Raw genomic sequence first — 13,490 nt, forward strand, 5'->3', positions numbered from 1 at the left:
AGAAAGAATTTCTTCCCCAAAAGGGCTGTCAAGCTCTGGAACAGGCTACCCAGACATGAAGTGGTGGAGTCCCCATCCCCAGAGGGATGGAAAAATCATACAGATGTGGTGCTGAGGGACATGGTTTGGTGGTGACCTGAAAGTCCTGCATTAATGTTTGGAGTTAATGATCTTAAAAGGTCTCTTTCAACCACAATAATTCTATGAATGGATACTTTGGGTACAGTTCTAGAATAAATGGTGGCCATCAGTGCATCTTCTAGCCAAAGCACGGTGTGACCCTTTGAGCACCTCCACAGTAGAACACTCCAATACATATGTATTGTTACTGGTAGCACAGAGAGGGGAAAACCAAGACAGGAAAGCTTATGGCCCACCTTCAGATACAGTAAACATCTTCAACTTGGAAGGCGAAGCTCTAACAAAACCTTAACAATCTTTTCTCCTGTCCTGGGCAGATCTTCAGATCTCACAGAAAACATCACAGCACTTTTCTCCATTTTAATGAGACAGAAATTGGGAACACTGCTTGGGCTCTCATTCTCAATCACCTTCCTGTTCAGCAAAGCATTGCTACCTTGGCTCCTCCTGGTTGAGCACCTTGGTACCCATCTGCAAAGGAGAGAAAGACTCACTGTTTAGCTAACAGGCACTTATATTTCAGATGCTTTAGTTGCACAGATGTGAAGAAAACTCCCTGTGGTACTTGCCTCTGGAGAGCTCTTTCTGCTGGTTTAAGCACAGCAGTACAGCCTCTGAACATTGCTCCATAGTTCTGTTGTCAGAAGTTTGGCTATCAGACAACAACTTTCTCCTAGCTGTAGGTTCCCATTTCCACTGTGGAACAGTAGCATATTTATAACACTTCAGGGTTAAAAAAAAAAGGAGGGGGGGGGTGGGGAGGGGATAAAACCAGAAAAAAAACAACCCACCCCCCAAAAAAAAACCCAAACCAGCAAAAGACTCAAACAGTGTAAAAATAAATCCCACAAGAAAACCCCAACAGCCTCAAACCAACCCCAAACCCCCTACCATCCTCACCAATTAAAGAAAACAAAAGGGACTAATCTTGACCTCTCTCCAAAGGGGAATGTTTTGCTTCTTGAATCTTTGGCTCTGGCTCTCCTATGATACTGGGACTATGACTAATAACCTCTTGCAGGAGTACTGCTGATAATTTCACCATTGAGTAGCTGCTCTCGGCCCGGATCATCGTAGCACGCCCTGAAGTTGCCAAGATTTCACGTTAAAGAAAACAAAGAACAAGATCTATGCTCACAATCCCCCAGTGCTGGAAATACAGCTATTTTTTTTCAGCTTGAGCCGTTAGGCTTTTGCCTGGCAGTTTTTCCTCCTTCCTCCCAACTGTTATTTTTCAGATGCCTGCTACAAAACGGTTCCCTCTTTGCCTTTCTTTCTCTCAAAACCCACTTTTCCTAATTCAAACCAGACTTGGGGCTGCTGCTCTTCTGAAAGCAAATGTGCCATGTATCATGTCGAGTTAGGTCAGCACTGCTCATGGTAGGTTTCACACTTCACCCAAAGGGAGGCATCTGCACCGCTTTTTCCAAGGGAATAGGTGCACTGAGCTATCTGGTTGGAACAGAGAGTGAGACACATCCACAAGTTATGGATTTGCTCCCGTGGCATGGCACAAACAGGGAAGGACACCACTGTCTGCTTTATGCTTTAAAATATCAAAATCAAGATTATTTCAACTGTTTGTTTCTTTCAAGAAAAAGACTTTCTGGCCAGTTCCCTCCTTTTTTCTTTTTAGCATCCAGACTCTACTTGTTATTTATGACAGTTACTGTATGGGGAAAAAAATAAGAGGGACACAAACTCCTTTGTGCCTAAAATTAGCTTCAGAAATTAATAACCAAACAATGACTTCTGCAGCAGTCAGAAATGGAAGGGGGAAAAGGAGGGGGGGGGGGGGGAGGGAAGGGAGAGAGGCAATTATAACAACAGTGAGTTTTGAGATTCCCTGAGGGCTGCTGGTAATTAAACCAACAGCAACATGAATCTCTGTTTGATGTGGTCATGAATTTGTTTTCAAAAGAAGAAGAAGAAGAAGAAAAATCTTTAAAAAGATTCTTTCAAGAGAAAGCATGAGTAACCAGACCAGAAAAAAAACTTTGATAAATATTATTATGGAGAAGTCATTTATGGGCCATGGCACTGGAAGGTTGGAAATCCTGGTGATGAATAAGGTGGCGGCTTTGCAGCCATCCTGGACACGGCAAACCAGGGCTGCAATCTTGTGTGCCTGAGCCTGCTCCTCGGAAAGGAAGCAGCCCCTTGCTTTGCCTTTGCATTAAGCTTTACAAAGACACAGATGCAAGACAGAAAATTTCAGTGGGAAAGCTCAGTGGAACGAAAGAAAAACCACACACAATTCCAAAGGCACTTCTCATTCCCAGGGGCTGCGCAGAGATCAGAGGTGAAATTTATTGGTGATAAAAAAGTCTGCGAGGCTGCTCCGCTCCCCCCGGCCCTTTCCAACTGCCGAGATCACATCCTCAGAAGCATCTCCTTCAGAACACTCTAAAAATAAAAATGCTTTCATTTTGTAGAAATGCAAGCAACCAGCAAAACAAAAACAAAACAAAAAACCCACAACACAACAACACTGAAATCCAGAGAAAATGCAAATGATCTGCACCCTCTAAAATCAAGTTGCCTTGGACACCTCGAAACAGCATTTCGCTCATTTACCGACCAAAAAGTGGAAGGCAAGATACCATCAGTCACAAGCCAGCAAACAACCAGACTAGAATGTAACATATATTGACCAGTGGAAAGCCATGTTTCAAAGGAAAAGAAACTGCTTGTTGGCTGTCATGGTATTATTCATAAAGGCAAACTAGGAGATCTTATGGATACCAGGAGCAAAACTGCAACAAAGGCAACCAACTGCTAACGAAGAAGGGTTTTCAGTCAAATTTCATGGGTCATACAAAGTCATTACTATGCCTGCAGGAGTTCAGCAGCTCTGCCAGTTGAATTTGGGGGAAATGAAGTGATTATTTTGTTATGCATTTTGTAGTTTTAGGCTTTCCCCCTCCCCCCTTTAAATTCCAAGTTGTGAAGACAACCAGCTACGTGAAAATACCGGCTTCGATTTCCAGAGCGAGCTTCTAACCCACATTGTTGCAGAGGAAACCTTGAAAACAGATCTTCTGCATACACCAAGGTCACAGAAACTACATTTTAAAGACTCTGATATCTCTTTCTTTCTTTCTTTCTTTTTTTTCTTTAATACAACCTTATGGCTTTAAGCCAATTTCCTAACACTTTCAGGGCTTGACTTGAAAACTATAAGACAGATCATTTGGCTGCTGCCGGTAACGAGTTCTGCATGGGTTAACTTCCCAAATTGGTTCCATTGCAGGTTTCCCTCTGGTTTTGAGTCAGTTAAAATATCAAGGCTCTTCTCCATAACATTTTAAGCACTAATGACTTCAAAAGTACACAAATGTTTCTGATAAAACAATGTGTTTGAAAAATTTAATGGATGACAAAGACAACAAAAAATCCTTCGTGCTTCTCTTTGTCAATAACTTCTAGGAACACAGCCAGGCTGGGCATTTATTCAGCCTGGTAAACCATGACTCAAAAGTGGACATATTGGCAGTGTGAGCAACTGCTCAGTGGTGGAAGCAAAAGGCTCACAGTCTTTCCTAGCTGATTAATCATCATGACAAGCTCGAAGATTAAATGATCTGCCCAGCTCCAGATGTTAGATGTGCATCTACCTCTTGCTGTTCTTCTGGTTCATAAGCAGTAGCCTGGATTGTTCATGCTTAAGATAATGATGATCGTTACCGTTCAAAGCAAAAAGGATTTGGGCTTTGTAATTTTATCCTTTGATAAAGGAAGCACAGTTTACACAAGATAACACAGTACATAGAGTCTAGACATGATGAAATACTGGAAGATCCTTCAGGCAGAGATGGTGACAGTCTTGCACATAAAGCTCTATGATGTTTCCCTTCTCCAGTCCCACCTCCAACCAGTACAAAGGAGGAACATGGATATGTAGCTGGATCTCTCCCTTTGGTCCCATACCATTAAGGGCTGCACCAGACCCTGCTAAATCAGTAAATGCAGCTTCTCTGTGATGGGAGGCAGCATCTGTTTCACAGCACTTATGGATGGGAACAAAAAGTAGTGATATGATGAAAGCATAGGAGAGCACCATGGTGCAGAAGGAAGCTACCCAACCCTAAACCAGACAAAGAGTGCTACAGGATCTTCAGTGGTTGCAAGTGATGAGAGACATCATTCTTACTGCCATTTAAAGGATGGTCCTCCACAGAGAGAGCAAGTCTGTCTTGGACATCACTCAGAGAGGGCTTCATGGACAGTGGCACTGTGAGAAAGAGACCCCAGAGAATCAGCACCCTGCTTTCTGAACAAGCTGCAGCCTGCTCCTCCTGGAGAGTGATCATTTGTGTTCACAGAGCCAGACCATGCTTTACTTGGAAAGTCTAAGCATCACTGCACAAACTGGCTTAGCTGCAGGCATTTGCTCTTTTCCCTTTGCATATTTTCCTTGAAAGAGTGAGAGAGGTTACTACAAAGTTGTTTATTTTATCTTTTTTTTTGCTAAGCTGTCTCTCTCCCTCAGTCCAACAGAGTAATCAACTACACTGGAGAAATGCTTTTACCTCTAATCATGCAGCCTTTGGCAAAAGGTTGGCACCTACTGAGGGCTTTACAGATTGAAATGCTAACATCACTCTGAGATATTTGAAGATATTTTCATCCCTTTTCATGGGTGGCTGTATGTGATTCAGTGAACAATTTTAGCTAGAAAAGGAGTTTAATTCAGTCTCAAGCATCACAGTTCCTTTTGAGTGTAAGTTGCTCCTTTTACTTTCTGGTACCTGCATTGGTGATGTCTATATTCAAGCAAGGGTCTTTCCAAATCAAGAAACAATCTTCACAAATTGTATCTAACTTTTCAGATAGATGCTCAACAACTGTGGGAATAATAAAAATGACAAAAATACCAAGTGCCTCAGTTTGCAGCTGTGAATTCCAAGCCTCAAAATGCTGAGGAGATGGAAACAACACAAGGTGAAATGCCTTGCCTCAAATCTGCAGAAAATGATGGCTGAGCCTGCACCACATGAAGACCTCACAACCAGCACCCCAATGCATCTGTCTAGATGGGACATGGGCTGTCAGGATGACACAAATGTCTGACACTGTCTTGTCAAAGCTGATTTACAGAGAAGACAGAGGAGGTCTGGTTGCACTTACTCCTCGCTGGCTGACACAGTACTCACAGCGTACACGTGTGAGTGAGGAGGCCATGTGTGACCCACTCTGATAGGCATTATTTATATAATAGATCCACTGACTGAAAAACTAATAAATCCACAGCCTGCAGATGATGTGCAGACATACAGACACATCACCACTAATATCACTTTATCTTGATTCTTGGTCTGTCTTTCCACCCCCTTCCCCCCGCCCCGCACCTCTCTGCTGCAGCACAGCAGAGCACCAAGTGCAATAGCAAAGTCATTATCTGGCTAAGGAAGAGGTTTATTGCAGTCACAGTGTTTCTCCACACACAACTGACACACAGGAGCAAGGGTCATTTTCCAGGGAAACCTTTCTAGGTGAATATTTCACATAGGTCTAACTCAGTCTATCCCATTTGGGATGCAGTGCTGCAAGCTGCTCAACACTCCGCTTACTCTGAGTGCCCACAGCTCCCAGCAATCTTTTCTGTGAGGAAGATTTCTGTGAGAAAATTCTTTACTTATGAGGGTGGTGACACACTGGCATGGGTCGCCCAGAAAAGCTGTGGATGTCTCATCCCTGATAGTGTTTAAGACCAGGCTGAATGTGGCTTTGAGCAACCTGGTGAACTGGGAGGTGTCCCTACCCACGGAAGGAGGTTTGGGACTAGATGATCTTTAAGTCCCTTCCAACCCAAACCATTCTGTGATTCTACTATTTGGGAAGAACTACATGTGAAACACACAGTCTACAACTTTCCACAACAGTGACTGCACAGTGCAAGAGGTCAAACCCAGGTTCCTCTCCTTATGTATTGTGACTATTGTCTATTTATAATTCTACAGTTAGTTTAGGGCTTGTATATCCGCGCTGGACAAAGCAGTTTGCCGTGGGTAGAAAACGACATGAATTCAATCTTTGCAGACAATCCCAGTGCCTGAAAATGCTTTTGTTTGTCCAGTGAACACCTGTACTAATTACACACTTCACTCACTCAGGGGTCACTGCTGATGGCAAAGGTTTGTAATCAGCCTCCCCAGGAGACAGCCATCATTCTATTTCTAGAGCAGTCGCTCTGATGCTGCAAAACCAGGCAACCGGGAAAGGCACTCACACTTGAGAGTCTCTATCAGTGAAAGACTGTAACAGTCCATTGCTGGGCACATGGAGACAGTCCAGAACACTTGGATGAATAGAGAAAATTAAGTAATCAGATACTGCTGCTGCAAACTGAAATTCAGCATTATTTTTAGATTTAGCCATATGTTCTTCTGATTTTGACATTAATGATGGTTTTTTGTTCTCTCTCTCTCTCACAGGACACTAGTACCTTACTCAGCCCAACTTGTAAGCATATGAGAAATAATTTAGTTGTATTCACTTTCTGATTTACAGGCACTGTTCATGTACCTAAAATTATGCTGAGATTCAAATTATAAGGCCAGCATTCATTATTTTTCACTGCAGCTCTCTCCAGATGGTCCCTGCCCGCTGATGGCAATCCTTGCTGGTACTTCCCTTAGCTTGGTGTGCAAAACTAGATGAATCAATGGTATACAAGCTGGAAACCAGCATCTAACTGGTCAGAGGGCACAGAGATACCTGCATGTCACATTCCCCTTTTCTAAGTCTATCAGGCTGCCCATAAAACCCATCTCACTAGCAGAAAGTTACTTTAGGTCAGTGCTTCCTTCTACTAAATACAGTCCAAGTTAGAGGAGGGTAGATTTAGATTAGGAGTCAGGAAGGAGTTCTTCCCCATGAAGGTGGTGAGACAGTGGAACAGGTTGCCCAGGGAGGTGGTAGAAGCCTCATCCCTGGATGTTTTTAAGGCCAGACTGGATGCAGCTCTGGGCAACCTGATCTAGCAGAGGCTGTCCCTGCCCATGGCAGGGGGGCTGGAACCAGAGGATCCTTGGAGTCCCTTCCAACCCTGACAATTCTGTGTCATTCTGTGTCATTGTGTCCTCAATATAAAAGTGACACTGTTCCTACCAAAGGTGAGGAGCATTGACAGCATGGACAGGGCTCTCCAGCCAGCTGTTTGCAGCTGCTCAGCACCCCAGTACTGTACAGTGGGAAAAGGAAAAGGGGAGCAGCAGAATAATCTGTTCAGAAACAGCAAAGGACAGAAGAAGGAGCAGAAAAATAATGGATGGAGCAAGGGCACAGAAGGGATCTCTGTAGTGTTCAGTACTTTTGGAACTGCTTGTTGTCTGACTGCTAAAAAGGCTTTCCAGGACCAAACACAAATTCTTCCTAAGGTGCCTAGGAACTCTGATGCTTAAGCAAAAGGCAATAAATTGATCTGTCAAATTATCTCCAAACTCTTTAATCCATACTTCACTGTGTAGCATACAAGCATGCTGTATAAATTTTCAGGGACAGCCCATTCCAATAGCCAGCCTCTCTTTCTGTGAAGAATTTCTTCCTAACACCCAGCCTAAACCTCCCCTGGTGCAGCTTGAGACTGTGGCCTCTTGTTCTGGTGCTGCTTGCCTGGGAGAAGACACCAACCCCCACCTGGCTACAACCTCCCTTCAGGGAGTTGTAAACAATAAGAAGGTCTCCCCTGAGCCTCCTCTCCTCCGGGCTAAGCAACCCCAGCTCCCTCAGCTGCTCCTCACAGTTACTGTGTTCTAGACCCCACACCAGCTTTGCTGCCCTTCTTTGGACACACTCTAGTACCTCAATGTCCTTCTTGGAGTGAGCATGTAGTAAACAGCACGTATCACTGCAAAGAACTCATATGACTAAACAGTGCATGCTTTGAATCAGATCTTTCTTGAGTCTACAGAGATTGTTTTCTTTCACTTTGTTAAAACCAACCCAGGCAAACTGTAGCCATGCTTTCATCCTTCTGATGTTTAAATATCTTCAAACTTCACAACTTTGTAGAAAGTAAACTACAGAAGAAATGCAAACATACAAACCGGCCAACCAACCACGGAAAACGACCAGAAAACGCCAAAGCTGGCAGAGCACATTAAGAGAAACGACAGCTTTGGAACAGCAACTGCGATGTTTTTAGCGCGCACTGCGAAAGTAACGATAAGCGAGAGGTTATCTGCAGTGTCATTTAAAGCAATGTGTTTGCATTGTTCTCAGCTCCAGCAACCCCGAGGCCGTGTGTAAAGCCCCGGGCACAGCAACGAAGCCTGTGAAATCAGGACTGTAAATTCCCCGAGCGGCGAATGTGGGAGCCATCAGGAGCGCACAGGATTGAGTCAGCAGTTACCAAGACACATACACAGAGCACGGGCCACTCCAGTCTCCCAACTGCCATTTATCATTTCCTGAGAGAACACTTTCTTGGCAAGCCTCCTTTCAAAACATCGGTGGTTTTGTTTTTTTTTTTCCCCCAAAACAACCAACCTATTCCAGCAGGCTGTGAATGCTGCTCTAATTTGGTCTATTTTTCATATCAAGCACACGATGGGCTCTGGTTTTCAGTTAATTAAAGAAACCCTTTCCCCTCCCCCCTCTCCCCCTCCAGATTTCTAAACGTTGTTTGCAGCAGGGTAGATTCTGCAATGAGCCAGCTCTAAACTAGTGCCAGTTGCAGCCTGAACTGCATGGAGATGGAGAAAAATACAGAACTAAATCAATCCCTGGTCTGAAGCTGCAAAGCCCAGCTTACATAACACCGGATTTGATCACTCTGCCAAACTGATAGCTTTGATGAAAATAGCTGTCTTGGGCTTGACTGTGTTTCATACCCCTGACTGGATAAAGGCTCAGAGCTGCCTGTCAGAATTTGAACTCCATCTCACAGGATGTTACAGGATGTTAGGGATTGGAAGGGACCTCCGAAGATCATCGAGTCCAACCCCCAAGCCAGAGCAGGACCATAGAATCCAGCACAGGTTGCACAAGAATGCATCCACATGGGTCTTGAAAGTCTCCAGAGAAGGAGACTCCACAACCTGTCTGGAGACCCTGCTCCAGTGCTCTGTGACCCTCACAGTCAGGAAGTTTCACCTCACGTTGAGGTAGAACCTCCTGTGCTGTAGTTTATATCCAATGCTCATTGTCCTGTCAGAGGGTGTGACTGAGCAGAGCCTGTCCTCTCCCTCCTGACCCCCAGCCCTCAGATCTTTATAAACATTTATTAAATCCCCTCTCAATCTGTTGTTATTATTCTTATTGTTACTACTACTACTACTACACACCAATAGTACTTAGGGGCCTTGCCTGAGATCAGAGCCCTGACAGGCTACAAGACATCTGCACAGAGAAACAGCCCTCACCTCCAAAAATTCATTATCTCAATAAGATGAGCATAAAAAAAAAGGGGTGAGAAAAGATGGTATTTTTCTTCCTGTTCTATACATATGGAACTGAGATACTGAGGGATTAAATGTCTTGTCTGTGCTCAGAAAAAAAAATATCTGGGGCAAAAGCTGGGAACTGAACCAAAGTTTCCAAGTTCAACTCAGCTTGGTCTTCATTAACCCTGTGCTTGCTGCTTACAAGACTGTACTCAGGCTTGCATTTATAAGCTGAGACATCAGAGTTTGGGAATGCAGAGCCTAAGCACAGAGTGGAATGACATGCCTCTCACCTCTTTCAAGACTATATATATATATATTTGCATCACAACAGTTACTTGTGGCTTTGCTTCTTGAAGCTTCAGAAAAATCAAACTTAGGAACTGCACTCCCATATTTTATTAGAATTAGAATAAACCTTTATTAGAATAAACCAAACCAGGTTGGAAGAGACCTTCAAGATCATTGTGTCCAACCCATCAACCAATCCAACCCACCCAAACAGCTAACCCATGACATCAAGCACCCCATCAAGTCTCCTCCTGAACACCTCCAATGATGGCAACTCCACCACCTCCCTGGGCAGCCCATTCCAATGGGCAATCACTCTTTCTGTATAGAACTTCTTCCTAACATCCAACCTGAGCCTCCCCTGGTGCAGCCTGAGACTGTGTCCTCTTGTTCTGGTACTGGGTGCCTGGGAGAAGAGACCATCATCCGCCTGTCTACAACCTCCCTTCAGGTAGTTGTAGAGAGTGATAAGGTCACCCCTGAGTCTCCTCTTCTCCAGGCTGAGCAACCCCAGCTCCCTCAGCCTCTCCTCATAGGGCTGTGTTCCAAGCCCCTCACCAACTTCGTTGCTCTTCTCTGGACTCGTTCCAGCAAGTCAACATCCTTCCTAAACTGAGGGGCCCAGAACTGGACACAGTACTCGAGGTGTGGCCTAACCAGCGCAGTGTACAGGGGCAGAATGACCTCCCTGCTCCTGCTGGCCACACTGTTCCTGATGCAAGCCAGGATGCCATTGGCCCTCTTGGCTGCCTGGGCACACTGCAGGCTCATGTTCAGCCTACCATCAACCAGTACCCCCAGGTCCCTCTCTGCCTGGCTGCTCTCCAGCCACTCTGACCCCAGCCTGTAGCACTGCATGGGGTTGTTTTTTTGATTTCCCCTTTGGTGAAGGTCTGGGTTCTGCTATTTCTCTGCAGAGTCTTTCCTCTGTGCAAGCAGCCCCAGAAACAACAAACTGTGCCATTCTTCAGGGGGAAAAAAAAGTAAATAATCCCTTAATGGGTTTCTCTAAACATTTGACCTGCAGTTCACACACTCTTAGTAAAAAAAGTAAAGGGAAAATTAAAGTAGTTATATATGTTTTAGTAAAGAACTATTATATCACTATTGCATGACTTTGTCTTCAGAAGGCTTTGGTCTTCTGGAAAAATCAAGTAGTTTTCTCTTTTACAAGGAGTTTCCTTCTGAAATTCAGTAGTTTTATTTCTTTTAAAAAATTTTATTTAGAATCCTACAATATCTCCAGTTGGAAGGGACCCATAAATATCACCAAGTCCAGCTCCTTGCTTGACTGCCTAAAACTAATACACATGACTAAGAACATAGAATCATAGACTCAACCAGGTTGGAAGAGCTCTTCAAGATGATCCAGCCCCACCTATCACCCAACCCTATCCAATCAACAAGGCCATGGCACTAAGTGCCTCATCCAGGCTTTTCTTGAAGATCTCCAGGGATGGCAACTCCACCACCTCCCTGGGCAGCACATTCCAATGGCAAATCACTCTCTCTGTGAAGAACTTCCTAACATCCATCCTGAACCTCCCCTGGCACAGGTTGAGGCTGTGTCCCTTGTTCTGTTGCTGGTTGCTTGGGAGAAAAGACTGACCCCTACAACCTCCCTCCAGGTAGCTGTAGACAGCAATGAGGTCTCCCCTGAGCCTCCTCTTCTCCAGGCTAAACATCACTCAGGCACTCCTTAAACTCTGACAGGTTTGGTGCTGTGACCAATTCCCTGGGGACTCTGCTCCAGGGATCAACCACCCTTTTAGTGATGAACCTCTTCCTAATGTCTAGCCTGAACTTCCCTGGATGCAGCTTCCTTCCTTTTCCTTGTGTCCTATGTCTGGTCACCAGAGAGAGTGGATCATCGCTTCCCTCCTTAAGAATGCCTGATTTTAGTGTCTCTCTCTTTGGCCAAATAATAAGTTCAGGTTTTGTTTTGTTGCTGGTTTGTTTGTTTGCTTTTAAGAGAAAGAATAAATGTACCTGAAACTAGGACAACTTCTAGAGAAATTTCAAGTCTTCATGCCAAACTCTGGCTGTGGGAGAGCATCTCAAAACACAAGCTTTAAAAATAACCACAGGAATATGGGCAAAATTGTGTGCCTTTTCCTAACTTTCTTTTTGGAACAGCTGAGGCTTTCCAGCTGAAACATTCCCAAAAACTTTAGTCTGAGATGCCCAAAATGGAAAAGGAGGTCAGATGGTTGCAGTTGCACACAAGTGAAATGAAGTCTTTTAGAGGGAAATGCCTTCTGAAGTTTTGGCAAAGGTCTGAAGCATTCCCAATGCCCAACCAACAAGCAGGTGAGTACACATCACATAAACTTCCAACTACATTTCCATGGGAGATAAACTGCTTCATTTCTTGGCTTCATAATGAATGTTGATAGTTCAGAATACAGAATAAATCAGGTTGAAAAAGACCTTTGAGATCATCGAGTCCAACCTATCACCCAACACCATCTAAGCAACTAAACCATGGCACTAAGTGCCTCATTCAGTCTCTTTTTAAACACCTCCAGTGATGGTGACTCCACCACCTCCCTGGGCAGCACATTCCAATAGCCAATCTCTCTTTCTGGGAAGAACTTCTTCCTAACATCCAGCCTAAACCTCCCCTGGTGCAGCTTGAGACTGTGTCCTCTCCTTCTGGTGCCGGTTGCCTGGGAGAAGAGACCAACCCCCACCTGGCTACAACTTCCCTTCAGGTAGTTGTAGAGAGCAAGAAGGTCTCCCCTGAGCCTCCTCTTCTCCAGGCTAAGCAACCCCAGCTCCCTCAGCCTCTCCTCACAGGGCTGTGCTCCAAACCCCTCCCCAGCTTTGTTGCCTTTCTCTGGGCACCTTCCAGCATCTCAACATCTTTCCTAAACTGAGGAGCCCAGAACTGGACACAGTACTCCAGGTGTGGCCTAACCAGTGCTGAGCACAGGGGCAGAATGACTTCCCTGCTCCTGCTGGCCACGCTATTCCTGATACAGGCTAGGATGCCATTGGCCTTCTTAGCCACCTGGGCACACCCCTGGCTCATGTTCAGCCTACTATTGACCAGTACCAATTACATCCCTTCTACCCAACTAACCCCAACCATTTCTCAGGACTTGCTTGCCATTACCTTGCCCTCACGAGATGTTGACACAAGTGCCTGCTCACTGGGGAAATGCTTTCGAGCAGGGGGCCTCTGAAGAGCTGCCTGTCATGAGGGCTATCAAACCCATTTATGAACCCTGGAGAATTTCTCTAAGTGGCTCTAACTCTTCCCAGCAGAAATCCCCGGAGAGGCAAATTGGCTTTTTCCCTGCACAGAACTTCAGCTGCTAACACTGCAAACAAGACAGACAACCCCCTGTGGATGGTCCTCGAATGATTAAGGTGTGCCTTTCCATCTCTAGCTTACCCCAAGGGGAGCAGTCCTGCCTGGGAGCGTCTCAAAGCTGACTGCCTTTTGGGGTGACTGTGGGAAAATACAACAGGATGGGCATCCTCTACAGCTGGTGAGACCTTTGCCACTGACTTTAAAAGGAGCAGAAGCACAGTCAAGAATAATTATTTTTTATCAACAACATATTTACTTTAGGATTAGTCCCAGGAGCATTCAGGTCAGGGCTGGCCCCGGAGGCACTTCAATCTGAACAGTCAATTAGTGTCACTGCTACTCTGCTTTCT

General features: G+C 45.0%; 1 protein-coding gene across 2 annotated transcripts in view; it reads right to left on the bottom strand.

The window, feature by feature from the left end:
- Nucleotides 1-13,490, bottom strand: part of KCNQ1 (potassium voltage-gated channel subfamily Q member 1) — a 356,172-nt gene that overhangs the window by 12,896 nt on the left and 329,786 nt on the right. The window lies entirely within an intron of this gene.

The sequence above is a fragment of the Melanerpes formicivorus genome, unplaced genomic scaffold (assembly GCF_026170545.1).
Source record: "Melanerpes formicivorus ecotype bairdi unplaced genomic scaffold, bMelFor1.0.p_v2 SCAF_16, whole genome shotgun sequence".
NCBI lineage: Eukaryota > Metazoa > Chordata > Aves > Piciformes > Picidae > Melanerpes > Melanerpes formicivorus.